This window comes from Lithobates pipiens, unplaced genomic scaffold (assembly GCF_037356315.1).
Source record: "Lithobates pipiens isolate NorthernLeopardFrog02 unplaced genomic scaffold, aLitPip1_a1.2 Scaffold_18, whole genome shotgun sequence".
Classification (NCBI taxonomy): Eukaryota; Metazoa; Chordata; class Amphibia; order Anura; family Ranidae; genus Lithobates; species Lithobates pipiens.
In genome coordinates, this window is record NW_027507758.1 from 408062212 (window position 1) to 408077211 (window position 15000).

At 53.5% G+C, this 15000-nt stretch overlaps 1 protein-coding gene across 1 annotated transcript in view; it reads left to right on the plus strand.

Annotated features, from left to right (window-relative positions):
• Positions 1-7908: 7908 nt before the first annotated feature.
• The window catches only part of TBL1XR1 (TBL1X/Y related 1), a 233468-nt gene continuing 226376 nt past the window's right edge, over positions 7909-15000 (plus strand). The window contains exon 1 of the mRNA XM_077487946.1: positions 7909-8100. The gene's annotated coding sequence lies outside the window, so the exon portion shown is untranslated. The remainder of the gene's footprint in view (positions 8101-15000) is intronic.

Here is a 15000-nt window from a genome sequence, read left to right on the forward strand (position 1 = left end):
TGTGTATAACAGTGTGTAGTATCCTATGTTCTCTCTATGTGTGTAAAGCAGTGTATAGTATACTCTACTCTGTATATAGTGGTGAGTACTGCTCTATGTGTGTATAGCAGTGTGTAGAATCCTATGCTCTCTCTATGTGTGTATAGCAGTGTGTAGAGATGTATGTGTGTCTAGCTGTGTACAGTGTGCAGTGCTTCATGCTGTGTGTAGTATCCTACGCTGAAGAAACCGAAGGATGAAGAAAAGAAGAAGGAAGAAGACCAGAAGAAAGAAGATGAAAGAAGACTTTAATAAAGGACTTGTCAAAGACCGTCTCCTGTCATTTTTAACACTTTTGTCACTATTTTGGTGAAATGGTAGGGGTACTTTTGTACCCCTACCATTTTTTTGTATATCCACACCAGACCCAAAGGGCCTGGTATGGAATTTCGGGGGACCCCCACGCATTTTTTTTTCTTAATTTTTTTTTTTCTTAATGCTAATGCTAACATGACCTGTGTGCAATGCAAATAGCCTTACAAAAGCCCATAGAAGACGTACAACATTATAATCCTACTATAGCTTATAGTTAAAATATTTGACTGGGAATGTATGATTGCAGCATCATACAGTGAGTTTTGCTGCTCTGTCAAATATTCTTTAAACACTCGACAGACACCATAAGCCTTCAATGACAGATTCAACCTTAATTAATTTGGAATTTCGGACGAATGTAATTTTTTTACGAAAAATTAAATAAATAAAAACGAATTCCGGGAGTAACTAAATAAATGTATTTTTCGGACGAAAAAACGAAATTCCGAAACAAAATATTTCAGTCTGCACATGTCTAGTGCGTAGTATCCTATGCTCTCTCTGTGTATAGCAGTGTGTAGTATCCTATGATCTCTTTGTGTATAGCAGTGTGTAGTATCCTATGCTCTCTCTGTGTATAGCAGCGTGTACTATCCTGAGCTCTATGTATAGAAGTATGTAGTATCCTATGCTCTCTCTATGCGTGTATAGCAGTTTGTAGTATCCAATGCTCTCTCTGTGTGTAAAGTAGTGTGTACAGCCCTGTCTATGCATGTATAGCAGTGTGTAGAGCCCTGTCTATGTGTGTATAGCACTGTGTAGAGCCCTGTCTATGTGTATATAGCAGGGTGTAGAGCCCTGTCTATGTGTGTATAGCAGTGTGTAGTATACTATGCTCTCTCTGTGTATATGGGAATATGTAGAGGCCTGTCTATGTGTGTATATCAGTGTGTAGTATCCTATGCTCTCTCTGTGTATATGGCAATGTGTAGAGCCCTGTCCACATGTTTATAGCAGTGTGTAGTATTCTATGCTCTCTCTGTGTATATGGCAATGCGTAGAGCCCTGTCTACATGTGTATAGCAGTGTGTAGTATTCTATGCTCTGTGTATATGGCAGTGTGTAGAGCCCTATCTATGTGTGTATAGCAGTGTGTAGTGCTCTGCCCAAGTGTGTATAGCAGTGTGTAGAGCTCCGTCTATGTGTGTATAGCAGTGTGTAGTATTCTATGCTCTCTTTGTGTATATGGCAGTGTGTAGAGCCCTGTCTATGTGTGCATAGCAGTGTGTAGTATTCTAAGCTCTATGTATAGCAGTGACTACTGCTATATGCTTTCTCTATGCGTGTATAGCAGTGTGTAGTATCCTATGCTCTCTGTGTGTATAGCAGTGTGTTGAGCCCTGTCTGTGTGTATAGCAGTGTGTAAAGACCCATGTGTGTCTAGTTGTGTAGTGCTCTCTATGTATATATAGCAGTGTATAGTGCTCTGTCTACGTGTGTAAAGCAGTGTGTAGCGCTCTGTCCATGTGTGTATAGCAAGGCCATCTTAAATACTGATTGGACCTGGGCAAACATTTTCTTGCCCCCCCCCCCCCCAGCACACATTTTGGCTCACTGATTATTTAATAGCAGTTACAGCACATGACTACTGCTTGTTGATTGGTTGCTAGAGTTTACTGCACATCATTACCACTCACTAATTGGTTGCTAGAGGTTACTGTACATTATTACTGCTAATTAGTTGCTAGAGGTTACTGCATATCCTTACTGCTCAATGACTGGCTGCAAGAGGTTAGTGCACATCATTACTGCTCCCTGATTGGTTGCTAAAGGTTATAGCACATCATCTCCTCACTGCCTGCACACCATGGACTGGGGAGGTGAGGGGAACCATCAATAGACAGAAAACTTCTAGGGATCCTAGGACTCCTGGGATCAGTGGCAATGCTGGGGGAAGGGGTGTGTGATTAGTGGAAATGCTGATTAGTTAGACGGCAGTACACTGCGGCAAATTCGGAATCATGTAGAGTAAAGCTGGACATCTTTGGCAAGTAAATAGTGGGGATTCTACACTGACCACCAATGCAATTGGGAATTTACAATGGCCACCAATGTGAGGGAGAATTTAAAATTACCACCAATGGGAGGGTAGGATTTACACTGACCACCAATGTGAGGAGGAATATGCACTGACCACCATGTAACGGGGGATTTTACACCACCCACTAATATAAAGGGGGATTTCTACCCTGACACCAATGTATTAGGAGCATTTAAACCAACTATCAGTGTAATGGGGAATATACAATGACCTCCATGTAAGGGGGAATTAACACTGACAACCATTGTTGAGATTTGTACTGACCACCAATGTAAGGTGACACTTCTATAACAACCACCAATGTTGGGGGGGGGGGGGGTTACACAGACCACTAATATAAGGGCAATTTTGCACTTACCACCAATGTAAAGGAAAATGTACACTGATCACCAATGTAAAGGGGGATTTTACATTAACAACAAATAAAGAGGGATTTCTACACTGGCCACCAATATAAGAGGGGATTTACACTCACCAATAATTTAAAGGTGGCTTCTACATGAACAACTAATGCAAGGCAGGATTCAACCACAAATGCAAGTTTGGATTTTTTTATGGATTACCAATATAAAGAGGAGTTTCTACACTGGCCACCAATGTAATGGGGATTTACACTGACCACTAATGTAATAGGAGCATTCACAGTAACCACCAATGTAAGGGGGACCTTTGCACTGGCCACTAGTGTGAATGAAAGGATTGTACACCAAGCACCAATGTAATTAAAAGAGGTTTATACTGACCACCAATGTGACTGACACAATTGTGTGTGTCGGGAACGCATGAAAAATCTCTTTTGTGACACCATAGAAACATGCTGCCTTTTAGCAGATACACAGAAGTGCCATTAATTGTTAATGACGCCCTCACACATCTGCTGAGATGTGTGTATTCACATGCACCAAAATTCACAGTTGTGTGTCACCATGTTATTTTTAAAAAGGGTTCCACCAGAACAGGCTGTTGTTAGGCTTAATGACCACAGTTGTAGGCAGGACTTTCAAGCATGTCTCTTTACCTCCCACTGGGTAGCATTCAGGAGAGGTGATGGTGGATATGACCTCAGGGGGGCATGATATATATATATATATATATATATATATATATATATATATGAATGCCACCTCTATTTACATATATATATATCAATGCAACTGGTCCGCAGCTATTCACATATTAATGCAGCTGCTATTTACATGTAAACACAGGGTCTGCAGGTGAGTCATCTGTACATGGCAATAGGGCAGAGATGGGCAGCATTAGTAACAGAACTTCACACTGAGATATGGGGCCACAGCATGGGACTAAAACTTCCTGGGATAAGGGAATTTAACCTGGGATAGTTGGAAAGTATGAGGCAGCTGCTTTGTGCCCCACAACAATGATGGGGTCCAGGGCAGCTGCCCCTTTTGCCCTGCCTTAAAGATGGCCCTGATGTAGAGCTAGCAGTGTGTAGTGCTCTCTCTATGTTTATATAGCAGTTTGTAGTGCTCTGTCTATGGGGTCTATTCACTAACGACTAATAAAACACAGTAAAATACTGCATGCAGTAACAATTGTGCAAGTGTTTAATTCACTAAGAATTTTGAGTTAAATACCGAATGAGGTATTTGTTCAATTTAGCAATTTACCGGCTGCCACGTCCTTAACAACCGATGACTCATCAGCTGGTAGCGTCCTAAAAATGTGTCTCACCACCAATATTAGTAAAAAAAAAATGCCATAAATCTTTCCCATAGTTTGTAGATGCTATAACTTTTGTGCAAACCAATCAATATATGCTTATTGCAATTTTTTACCAAAAATATGTAGAAGAATATATATTTTGGCCTAAACTGAGGAAGGAAGTTGTTTTTTCAAAACATTTTGGGGGGATATTTATTATAGCAAAAAGTAAAAAATATATATTTTTTTCAAAATTGTCACTTTTTTTGTTTATAGTGCAAAAAATAAAACCCGCAGAGGTGATCAAATACCACCAAATGAAAGCTCTATTTGTGGGGAAAAGGGATGTCAATTTTGTTTGAGTACAGCGTCGCAAGACCGCACAATTGTCAGTTAAAGCATCGCAGTGCCGAATCACAAAAAATGGTCTGGTCATTAACCACTTCAATACCGGGCACTTAAACACCTTCCTGCCCAGACCAATTTTGAGCTTTCAGTGCTGTCGCACTTTGAATGACAATTGCGCGGTCATGCTATACTGTACCCAAATTACATTTTTATCATTTTTTCCCCACAAATAGAGCTTTCTTTTGGTGGTATTTGATCACCTCTGCGGTTTTTATATTTTGCTAAACAAATAAAAAAATACCGAAAACTTTGAAAAAAATAATTTTTTTGTTTCAGTTTCAAAACTTTGTAAATAAGTAAGTTTTCTCCTTCACTGATGGGCACTGATGGGGTTACACTGATGGGCACACTGATGGGCGGCACAGGTGGGCACTGATAGGCGGCATTGTCAGGGGAGCAGCCGATCGGCTCTCCTCTACTCACGTCTGACAGACGCGAGTGAGGGAAAAGCCGATCACTGGCTCTTCCTGTGATCAGCCGTGATTGGACACGGCTGATCACGTGGTAGAGTCTCCGTCGCAGACTCTTTACCGAGATCGTAGTTGTGGGGTCTCAGACTGACACCCCGCAACAACGATCGCTGCGATGCGCGCCCCCGGGGGCGTGCAGCGGCTTAAAATCCTGATCACGTCATATGATGTCCGGTCAGGATTTTGAAACCACTTTGCTGCCGTGTTTCTGCTATAGGGCGGGCGGCAAGTGGTTAAGCAGCCAAATCTTCCGGTCTGTAAGGGTTCGCTCCAAAGTACCCCCCCATGCTGAGGGCATGTGGCCTGGTATGATTGGGGGGGCACTCATCCCCCCTTTCTTGAACTGCCAGGCTGCATGCATAGATAAGGGTCCCAACCACGACACCATCTGCCTGGAGTTTGCATGTTCTCCCTGTGCCTGTGTGGGTTTCCTCCAGGCACTCCGGTTTTCTCCCACACTCTAAAGACATGCTGGTAGGTTAATTGGATCCTGTGTAAAAAATTGTCGCTAGTATATGAATGTGTGTTAGGGTCAGGGACCTTACATTGTAAGCTCCTTGAGGGTACGGACTGATGTGAATGTACAATGTATATGTAAAGCACTGCGTAAATCGGCGACGCTATATAAGTACCTGAAATAAATCAAATAAATAATAAAAGGGTCTGGTATGGATTTTGCGGGGGGGACTCTACGCCATTGTGTTTACATTTCGCCTGGTATGCATGGAGGTGAACCCCACACTTTTTTTCCCCACATTTTTAATTGGCGGCTTTTTTTTGTTTTACATTCAGCTGTCAGTGGGGAACCTGCTGGCAGCTGATGAGTCGTTTGTAAGAACGTGGCAGCCGGCTTCCCGACCCTCTCCTTTGGCTACTTTTATGCCCCATACACACGATGAGATTATCGGACGAATGAACGTCCGTTTTTTATTGCATGCTAATCTCAGATCGAATCTGATGAGTTTACTAAAGTCACGAAAATTCCCGCACGACATAAAAAAAATTTGTACGTGATGTCATGTGTTGTAATGCATTTGTATTGCATTTTCGAACGATAGCTGTACTGATTACACGAAAATCGTACGATCTAGCATCGTACGAAAAAAATTTCCGTGCACGTCCGATAGAATAATATCGGATGTACTGTTCGAATCGGCTCTCGAAAGCTCTGTACTAACGATCCGATTATCGTACGATCGCATCGAAAGCGGTATTTTCCGTACGATTTTCGTATCGTGTGTACGGGGCATTAGACTGGGGCATTGGCAGTAAAGTGGCGCTATATTTAGCAGCGCTATTCGGCCACTAACGGGGCAGTTTCAACCCCCGATAGCACCGAAAAAAGGGTTAAAACCACCCGCATAGCGGCGCTGCCCCATTGTTTTCAATGGGAAAGGGCACTTTAGGAGCGTTGTGTAGTGTTGTACACAGTGTGTATAGTGTGGTGTGTAGTGTTGTACGCAGTGTGTACAGTGTGGTGTGTAGTGTTCTACACAGTGTGTATAGTGTGGTGTGTAGTGTTGTATGCGGTGTGGCGTGTATAGTGTGGTGTGTAGTGTTGTACAGAGTGTGGTGTGTAGTGTTGTAGGCAGCGTGTAAAGTGTGGTACGCAGTGTGTGTATAGTGTGGTGTGTAGTGTTGTACGCAGAATGTATAGTGTGTAGTGTTGTACGCAGTGTGTACAGTGTGGTGTGTAGTGTTGTACACAGTGTGGTGTGTAGTGTTTTAGGCAGTGTTTATAGTGTGATGTGTAGTGTTGTAGACCGTGTGTACAGTGTGCTTTTTATAGTATAGTGTTGTACACAGTATGTATAATGTATAGTGTGGTGTGTAGTCTTGTACACAGTGTGTATATTGTGGTGTAGTCTTGTACACAGTGTGTATAGTGTGGTGTGTAGTGTTGTACATGGTGTGTACAGTGCGGTATGTGTAGTGTTGTACACAGTGTGTATAGTGTAGTGTGGTGTGTAGTACAGTGTGGTATGTGTAGTGTTGTATAGTGTGGTATGTGCAGTGTTGTACGAAGTGTGGTGTGTATAGTTGTACACAGTGTGGTGTGTATAGTGTAGTATTGTACAGTGTGGTGTCTATAGTGTTGTACACAGTGTGTATAGTACCGTGTGGTGTGTAGTGTTGTACGTAGTGTGTATAATGTGGTTTGTATAGTGTAGTATTGAGCAGTGTGATGTACACAGTGTGGAATGTGTAGTGTTGTACACAGTGTGTATAGTATAGTGTGTGTGTGCAGTGTTGTACACAGTGTGTATAGTGTGGTATGTGTAGTGTTGTACACAGTGTGTATAGTGTAGTATTGTACAGTGTGGTGTGTATAGTGTTGTACACAGTGTGTGTAGTGTGTTGTACACAGTGTGTATAGTGTGGTGTATATAGTGTAGTATTGTACAGAATGTGTATAGTGTGGTATGTGTAGTGTTATACAAAGTGTGTGTAGTGTGGTGTGCTGTACACAGTGTGTGTAGTACACAGTGTGTTGTACACAGTTTGTATAGTGTAGTGTGGTGTGTTGTACACAATGTGCATAGAGTAGTGTGTTGTACACAGTGTGGTATGTGTAGTGTTGTACACAGAGTGTATAGTGTAGTGCATAGTGTTGTACACAGTGTGTATAGTGTGGTGTGTGTGTTGTACACAGTGTGCATTGTGTAGTGTTGTACAAAGTGTGTATTGTGTGTAGTACAGTGTGTGTATAGTGTGTTGTACACCGTGTATATTGTGCAGTGTGTGTTGTACACAGTGTGGTGTGAGTAGTACAGTGTGTATTGTACACAGTGTGTATAGTGTGTTGTACACAGTGTGTATAGTGTAGTACACAGTGTGTTGTGTATAGTGTGTTGTACACAGTGTGTATAGTGTAGTACAGTGTGTATAGTGTGTTGTACACAGTGTGTAAAGCACAGAGCCTCCGTCACTTTGGGCCGGCCGGTCACACTGGTGGTGTCGGATGTGGGAGCCGTTGGCTGGCTCTCTTCTAATATCTTTGTACATTGTGCCTCGATTCCTCTCCAGCCTCATCAGTGGAATTACTGCCCCCTCCCCCACCTCACCGATCTCTACACCCCCTCCCCCATCCCGGGTAATAAGTGACTATTAGTGCCCGCTCGGTGTGTGGGAGGGAGCCGACCATCCGGCCACCATCTCCAGGTAAGTGTCCTTGTTTTGTATAGTGGTATTGGTGTGGGGGATGGGACGGAGTATGTCATGTAGCGCTGTCAGTGTCCGTAGTGTTGTGGAGGGAATCCCTGCCTGAGAAGCTCACTATGGGGGGAGGGGAGGCTCTACTAATGGCTGACTGTTAACCGTTTCCCTGCTGGAGACAGACTGCTGCCCATCCCCCTTCCTCCCTGGGACACAGAGGAATGCCGGCCCTTCCCCCACTGCCTGCTCCTTAACCCTTCCCTGTGCTCCTATCAGGGGACACCCTGCTCTGTCATAGGCAGGAAACACTCATATGTCAGTGTGTGTGGGGGAAGGGCCCCCTCATGTCAGTGTGTGTGGGGGGAAGGGCCCCTCATGTCTGAGTGTGGGGGGAAGGGCCCCCCATGCTAGTGTGTGGGGGGAAGGGCCCCCTCGTGTCAGGGTGTGTGTGGGGGGGGAGGGCCCCTCGTGTCGGTGTGTGTGGGGGGAGGGCCCCTCGTGTCGGTGTGTGTGGGGGAGGGCCCCTCATGTCAGTGTGTGTGGGGGAAGGGCCCCTCATGTCAGTGTGTGGGGGAAGGGCCCCTCATGTCAGTGTGTGGGGGGAGGGCCCCTCATGTCAGTGTGTGGGGGGAGGGCCCCTCATGTCAGTGTGTGTGGGGGAAGGGCCCCTCATGTCAGTGTGTGTGGGGGAAGGGCCTCTCATCAGTGTGTGGGGGGGAAGGGCCCCTCATGTCAGTGTGCGGGGGAAGGGCCCCTCATCAGTGTGCGGGGGAAGGGCTCCTCATGTCTCAGTGTGGGGGGAAGGGCCCCCCATGCCAGTGTGTGTGGGGGGAAGGGCCCCTCGTGTCGGTGTGTGTGTGTGGGGGGAGGGCCCCTCGTGTCGGTGTGTGTGGGGGGGGAAGGGCCCCTCGTGTCGATGTGTGTGTGTGGGGGGGGGGAAGGGCCCCTCGTGTCGGTGTGTGGGGGGAAGGGCCCCTCGTGTCGGTGTGTGGGGGGAAGGGCCCCTCGTGTCGGTGTGTGGGGGGAAGGGCCCCTCGTGTCGGTGTGTGGTGGGGGGAAGGGCCCCTCGTGTCGGTGTGTGGTGGGGGGAAGGGCCCCTCGTGTCGGTGTGTGGGGGGGGGGGATGGGCCCCTCGTGTCGGTGTGTTGGAGGGGGGAAGGGCCCCTCGTGTCGGTGTGTTGGAGGGGGGAAGGGCCCCTCGTGTCGGTGTGTTGGAGGGGGGAAGGGCCCCTCGTGTCGGTGTGTTGGGGGGGGGAAGGGCCCCTCGTGTCGGTGTGTTGGGGGGGGGAAGGGCCCCTCGTGTCGGTGTGTTTGGGGGGGGGGGGAAGGGCCCCTCGTGTCGGTGTGTTGGGGGGAAGGGCCCCTCGTGTCGGTGTGTGGGGGGAAGGGCCCCTCGTGTCGGTGTGTTGGGGGGGAAGGGCCCCCTCGTGTCGGTGTGTGGGGGGAAGGGCCCCTCGTGTCGGTGTGTGGGGGGAAGGGCCCCTCGTGTCGGTGTGTGGGGGGAAGGGCCCCTCGTGTCGGTGTGTGGGGGAAGGGCCCCTCGTGTCGGTGTGTGGGGGGAAGGGCCCCTCGTGTCGGTGTGTGGGGGGAAGGGCCCCTCGTGTCGGTGTGTGGGGGGGAAGGGCCCCTCATGTCGGTGTGTGGGGGGAAGGGCCCCTCATGTCGGGGTGTGTGGGGGGAAGGGCCCCTCATGTCAGTGTGTGTGTGTGGGGGAAGGGCCTCTCATGTCAGTGTGTGTGGGGGGAAGGGCCCCCCATGTCTGAGTGTGGGGGGAAAGGCCCCTCATGTCAGTGTGCGGGGGAAGGGCCCCTCAGTGTGTGGGGGAAGGGCCCCTCATGTCTGAGTGTGGGGGGAAGGGCCCCCCATGCTAGTGTGTGGGGGGGAAGGGCCCCCCATGTCAGTGTGTGTGGGGGGGAGGGCTCTCATGTCAGTGTGTGGGGGGGAGGGCCCCTCGTGTCGGTGTGTGTGTGTGTGTGTGTGTGGGGGAAGGGCCCCTCGTGTCGGTGTGTGTGTGTGGGGGAAGGGCCCCTCGTGTCGGTGTGTGTGTGGGGGGGAAGGGCCCCTCGAGTCGGTGTGTGTGTGGGGGAAGGGCCCCTCGTGTCGGGGTGTGTGTGTGTGGGGGGGAAGGGCCCCTCGTGTCAGTGTGTGTGTGGGGGGGAAGGGCTCCTTGTGTCAGTGTGTGTGGGGGGAAGGGCTCCTTGTGTCAGTGTGTGTGGGGGGAAGGGCTCCTTGTGTCAGTGTGTGTGGGGGAAGGGCCCCTCGTGTCAGTGTGTGTGGGGGAAGGGCCCCTCGTGTCGGGGTGTGTGTGTGTGTGGGGGGGGCCCTCTCGTGTCTGTGTGGGGGAAGGGCCCCTCGTGTCAGTGTATATGTGTGGGGGGGTAAGGGGCCTCTCGTGTCAGTGTGTGTGTGTTGGAAGGACCCCTCATGTCAGTGTGTGTGTGGGGGGGAAGGGCCTCTCGTGTCAGTGTGTGTGTGTGTGGGGGAAGGGCCTCTCGTGTCAGTGTGTGTGTGTGGGGGAAGGCCCCTTGTGTCAGTGTGTGTGTGGGGGAGGGCCCCTCATGTCAGTGTGTGTGTGGGGGAAGGGTCCCTCATGTCAGTGTGTGTGTGGGGGGGAAGGGCCTCTCGTGTCAGTGTGTGTGTGTGTGGGGGAAGGGCCTCTCGTGTCAGTGTGTGTGTGTGTGGGGGAGGGCCCCTTGTGTCAGTGTGTGTGTGGGGGAGGGCCCCTCATGTCAGTGTGTGTGTGGGGGGGAAGGGTCCCTCATGTCAGTGTGTGTGTGGGGAAAGGGCTCCTCATGTCAGTGTGTGTGGGGGGGCCCTCTCGTGTCAGTGTGTGTGTGTGGGGGAAGGGCCCCTCGTGTCAGTGTGTATGTTGGGGAAGGGCCTCTCGTGTCGGTGTGTGTGTGTGTGTGTGGGAGGGCCTATTGTGTCTGTGTGTGGGGGGGGAGGGCCCCTCATGTCAGTGTGTGTGTGGGGGGAAGGGCCCCTCCATGTCAGTGTGTGTGGGGAGGGGCCTCTCGTGTGTATGTGTGTGTGGGGGGGGAAGGGCCCCCTTGTGTCGTGTGTGTGTGTGTGTGTGTGTGGGGGGGGGGGGGGAGGGCCTCTCATTTCAGTGTGTGTGGGGGAAGGGCCCCTCGTGTCAGTGGTGTATTTGGGGAAGGGCTCTCGTGTGTGTGTGTGTGTGTGGGGCCTCTCCTGTCAGTGTGTGTTGGAAGGGCCCCTCATGTCAGTGTGTGTGGGGGGGGGGGAGGGCTCCTCTGTCAGTGTGTGGGGGTCTCCTCTGACAGTGCGTGGGGGGAAGGGCTCCTCTATTGGTGTGTGGGGGGGCCCCTCTGTCAGTGTGTGTGGGGGGGGCCCCTCTGTCAGTGTGTGTGTGTGGGGGGGGAGGGGCTCCTCTGTCAGTGTGTGGGGGGTCTTCTCTGACAGTGCGTGGGGGGAAGGGCTCCTCTGTTGGTGTGTGGGGGGGCCCCTCTGTCAGTGTGTGGGGGGGAAGGGCCCCTCTGTCAGTGTGTGGGGGGGAAGGGCCCCTCTGTCGGTGTGTGTGTGGGGGGGCCCCTCTGTCAGTGTGTGTGTGGGGGGGAGGGCTCCTCTGTCAGTGTGTGTTGGGGGGGGGGGGAGGGCTCCTCTTGTCAGTGTGTGGGGGGTCTTCTCTGACAGTGTGTGGGGGGAAGGGCTCCTCTGTTGGTGTGTGGGGGGCCCCTCTGTCAGTGTGTGTGTGGGGGGGGGGGAGGGCTCCTCTGTCAGTGTGTGTGGGGGGGGGGAGGGCTCCTCTGTCAGTGTGTGGGGGGGAAGGGCCCCTCTGTCTGTGGGGGGAGGGCTCCTCTGTCGGTGTGTGTGGGGGGGGCCCCTCTGTCAGTGTGTGTGGGGGGGGGGAGGGCTCCTCTGTCAGTGTGTGTGGGGGGGGGGGAGGGCTCCTCTGTCAGTGTGTGGGGGGTCTTCTCTGACAGTGCGTGGGGGGAAGGGCTCCTCTGTTGGTGTGTGGGGGGGCCCTCTGTCATGTGTGTGTGTGGGGGGGAGGGCTCCTCTGTCAGTGTGTGGGGGAAGGGCCCCTCTGTCTGTGGGGGGAGGGCTCCTCTGTCGGTGTGTGTGGGGGGGCTCCTCTGTCAGTGTGTGTGTGTGTGGGGGGCCCCTCTGTCAGTGTGTGGGGGGGGGGAGGTCTCCTCTGTCGGTGTGTGGGGGGAGGGTTCCTCTGTCAGTGTGTGGGGGGAGGGCTCCCTCTGTCAGTGTATGTGTGGGGGGGCCCCCCTGTCGGTGTGTGGGGGGGCCCCCCTGTCGGTGTGTGGGGGGAGGGCTCCTCTGTCAGTGTATGTGTGGGGGGCTCCCTGTCGGTGTGTGGGGGGAAGGGGCCCCTCTGTCTGTGGGGGGAGGGCTCCTCTGTCGTGTGTGTGGGGGGGGCTCCTCTGTCAGTGTGTGGGGGGGGGCTCCTCTGTCAGTGTGTGGGGGGAGGGCTCCTCTGTCAGTGTGTGGGGGGGGGCTCCTCTGTCAGTGTGGTGGGGGGGAGGGCTCCTCTGTCAGTGGTGTGGGGGGAGGGCTCCTCTGTCGTGTGTGTGGGGGGTCTTCTCTGACAGTGCGTGGGGGGAAGGGCTCCTCTGTTGGTGTGTGGGGGGCCCCTCTGTCAGTGTGTGTGTGGGGGGGAGGGCTCCTCCTGTCAGTGTGTGTGGGGGGGCTCCTCTGTCAGTGTGTGGGGGGTCTTCTCTGACAGTGCGTGGGGGGAAGGGCTCCTCTGTTGGTGTGTGGGGGGCCCCTCTGTCTGTGTGTGTGGGGGGGAGGGCCCCGTCTGTCTGTGGGGGGAGGGCCCCTCTGTCGGTGTGTGTGTGGGGGCCCCTCTGTCAGTGTGTGTGTGGGGGGCCCCTCTGTCAGTGTGTGTGTGTGGGGGGCCCCTCTGTCAGTGTGTGTGTGGGGGGCCCCTCTGTCGGTGCGTGGGGGGGGAGGTCTCCTCTGTCGGTGTGTGGGGGGAGGGTTCCTCTGTCAGTGTGTGGGGGGAGGGCTCCTCTGTCAGTTGATGTGTGGGGGGGGGGCCCCTGTCAGGTGTGTGGGGGGAGGTCTCCTCTGTCAGTGTGTGGTGGGGGGGGGCTCCTCTGTCGGTGTGTGTGGGGGGGGGCTCCTCTGTCAGTGTATGTGTGGGGGGGGCCCCCCTGTCAGTGTGTGGGGGGGGAGGTCTCCTCTGTCAGTGTGTGTGGGGGGGGGCTCCTCTGTCAGTGTGTGTGGGGGGGGGCTTCTCTGTCAGTGTGTGGGGGGGGGCTCCTCTGTCGGTGTGTGTGGGGGGGGCTCCTCTGTCGGTGTGTGTGTGGGGGGGGCTCCTCTGTCGTGTGTGGGGGGGGAGGGCTCCTCTGTCGGTGTGTGGGGGAGGGTTCCTCTGTCAGTGTGTGGGGGGGAGGGCTCCTCTGTCAGTGTATGTTGGGGGGGGGCCCCCCTGTCAGTGTGTGGGGGGGGGAGGGTCTCCTCTGTCAGTGTGTGTGGGGGGGGGCTCCTCTGTCAGTGTGTGTGGGGGGGGCTTCTCTGTCAGTGTGTGGGGGGGGGCTCCTCTGTCGGTGTGTGTGGGGGGGGGCTCCTCTGTCGGTGTGTGTGTGGGGGGGCTCCTCTGTCGGTGTGTGGGGGGGAGGCTCCTCTGTCGGTGTGTGGGGGGAGGGTTCCTCTGTCAGTGTGTGGGGGGGAGGGCTCCTCTGTCAGTGTATGTGTGGGGGGGGCCCCCCTGTCAGTGTGTGGGGGGGGGAGGTCTCCTCTGTCAGTGTGTGGGGGGGGCTCCTCTGTCGGTGTGTGTGGGGGGGGCTCCTCTGTCGGTGTGTGTGGGGGGGGCTCCTCTGTCGGTGTGTGTGGGGGGGCTCCTCTGTCGGTGTGTGTGGGGGGGGCTCCTCTGTCGGTGTGTGGGGGGGAGGGCTCCTCTGTCGGTGTGTGGGGGGAGGGTTCCTCTGTCAGTGTGTGGGGGGGAGGGCTCCTCTGTCAGTGTATGTGTGGGGGGGGGCCCCCCTGTCAGTGTGTGGGGGGGGGAGGTCTCCTCTGTCAGTGTGTGGGGGGGGGGCTCCTCTGTCAGTGTGTGTGGGGGGGGGCTTCTCTGTCAGTGTGTGGGGGGGGGCTCCTCTGTCGGTGTGTGTGGGGGGGGGCTCCTCTGTCGGTGTGTGTGTGGGGGGGGCTCCTCTGTCGGTGTGTGTGGGGGGGGGCTCCTCTGTCGGTGTGTGTGTGGGGGGGGCTCCTCTGTCGGTGTGTGGGGGGGAGGGCTCCTCTGTCGGTGTGTGGGGGGAGGGTTCCTCTGTCAGTGTGTGGGGGGGAGGGCTCCTCTGTCAGTGTATGTGTGGGGGGGGGCCCCCCTGTCAGTGTGTGGGGGGGGGAGGTCTCCTCTGTCAGTGTGTGGGGGGGCTCCTCTGTCGGTGTGTGTGGGGGGGCTCCTCTGTCGGTGTGTGTGGGGGGGGCTCCTCTGTCGGTGTGTGTGGGGGGGGCTCCTCTGTCGGTGTGTGTGGGGGGGGGCTCCTCTGTCGGTGTGTGTGGGGGGGGCTCCTCTGTCGGTGTGTGTGGGGGGGGGCTCCTCTGTCGGTGTGTGTGGGGGGGGGCTCCTCTGTCGGTGTGTGTGGGGGGGGGGCTCCTCTGTCGGTGTGTGTGGGGGGGGGGGCTCCTCTGTCAGTATGTGGGGGGAGAAGGCACCCCCTGTCAATGGGTGGGAGGACCCCCTGTCAGTGTGGGGGGGAGGGCTCCTCTGTCAGGTTTGTGGTATTTTAGTGAAGTGAATGGTCTCAGTGGACACTGTGGAGTAACAATGTTGTAGCATGTCATTATTTTTGGTATTGCGGTGTTGTGATATATAACATCTTTATAAATATAAACAAACAGAAGTCAGGTGACATGTATGTGGGTGCAGGAATCATGTGTCCCCCAATCACAGTGCTCCTAGGGCACATACATGTGAATGGTACCCCC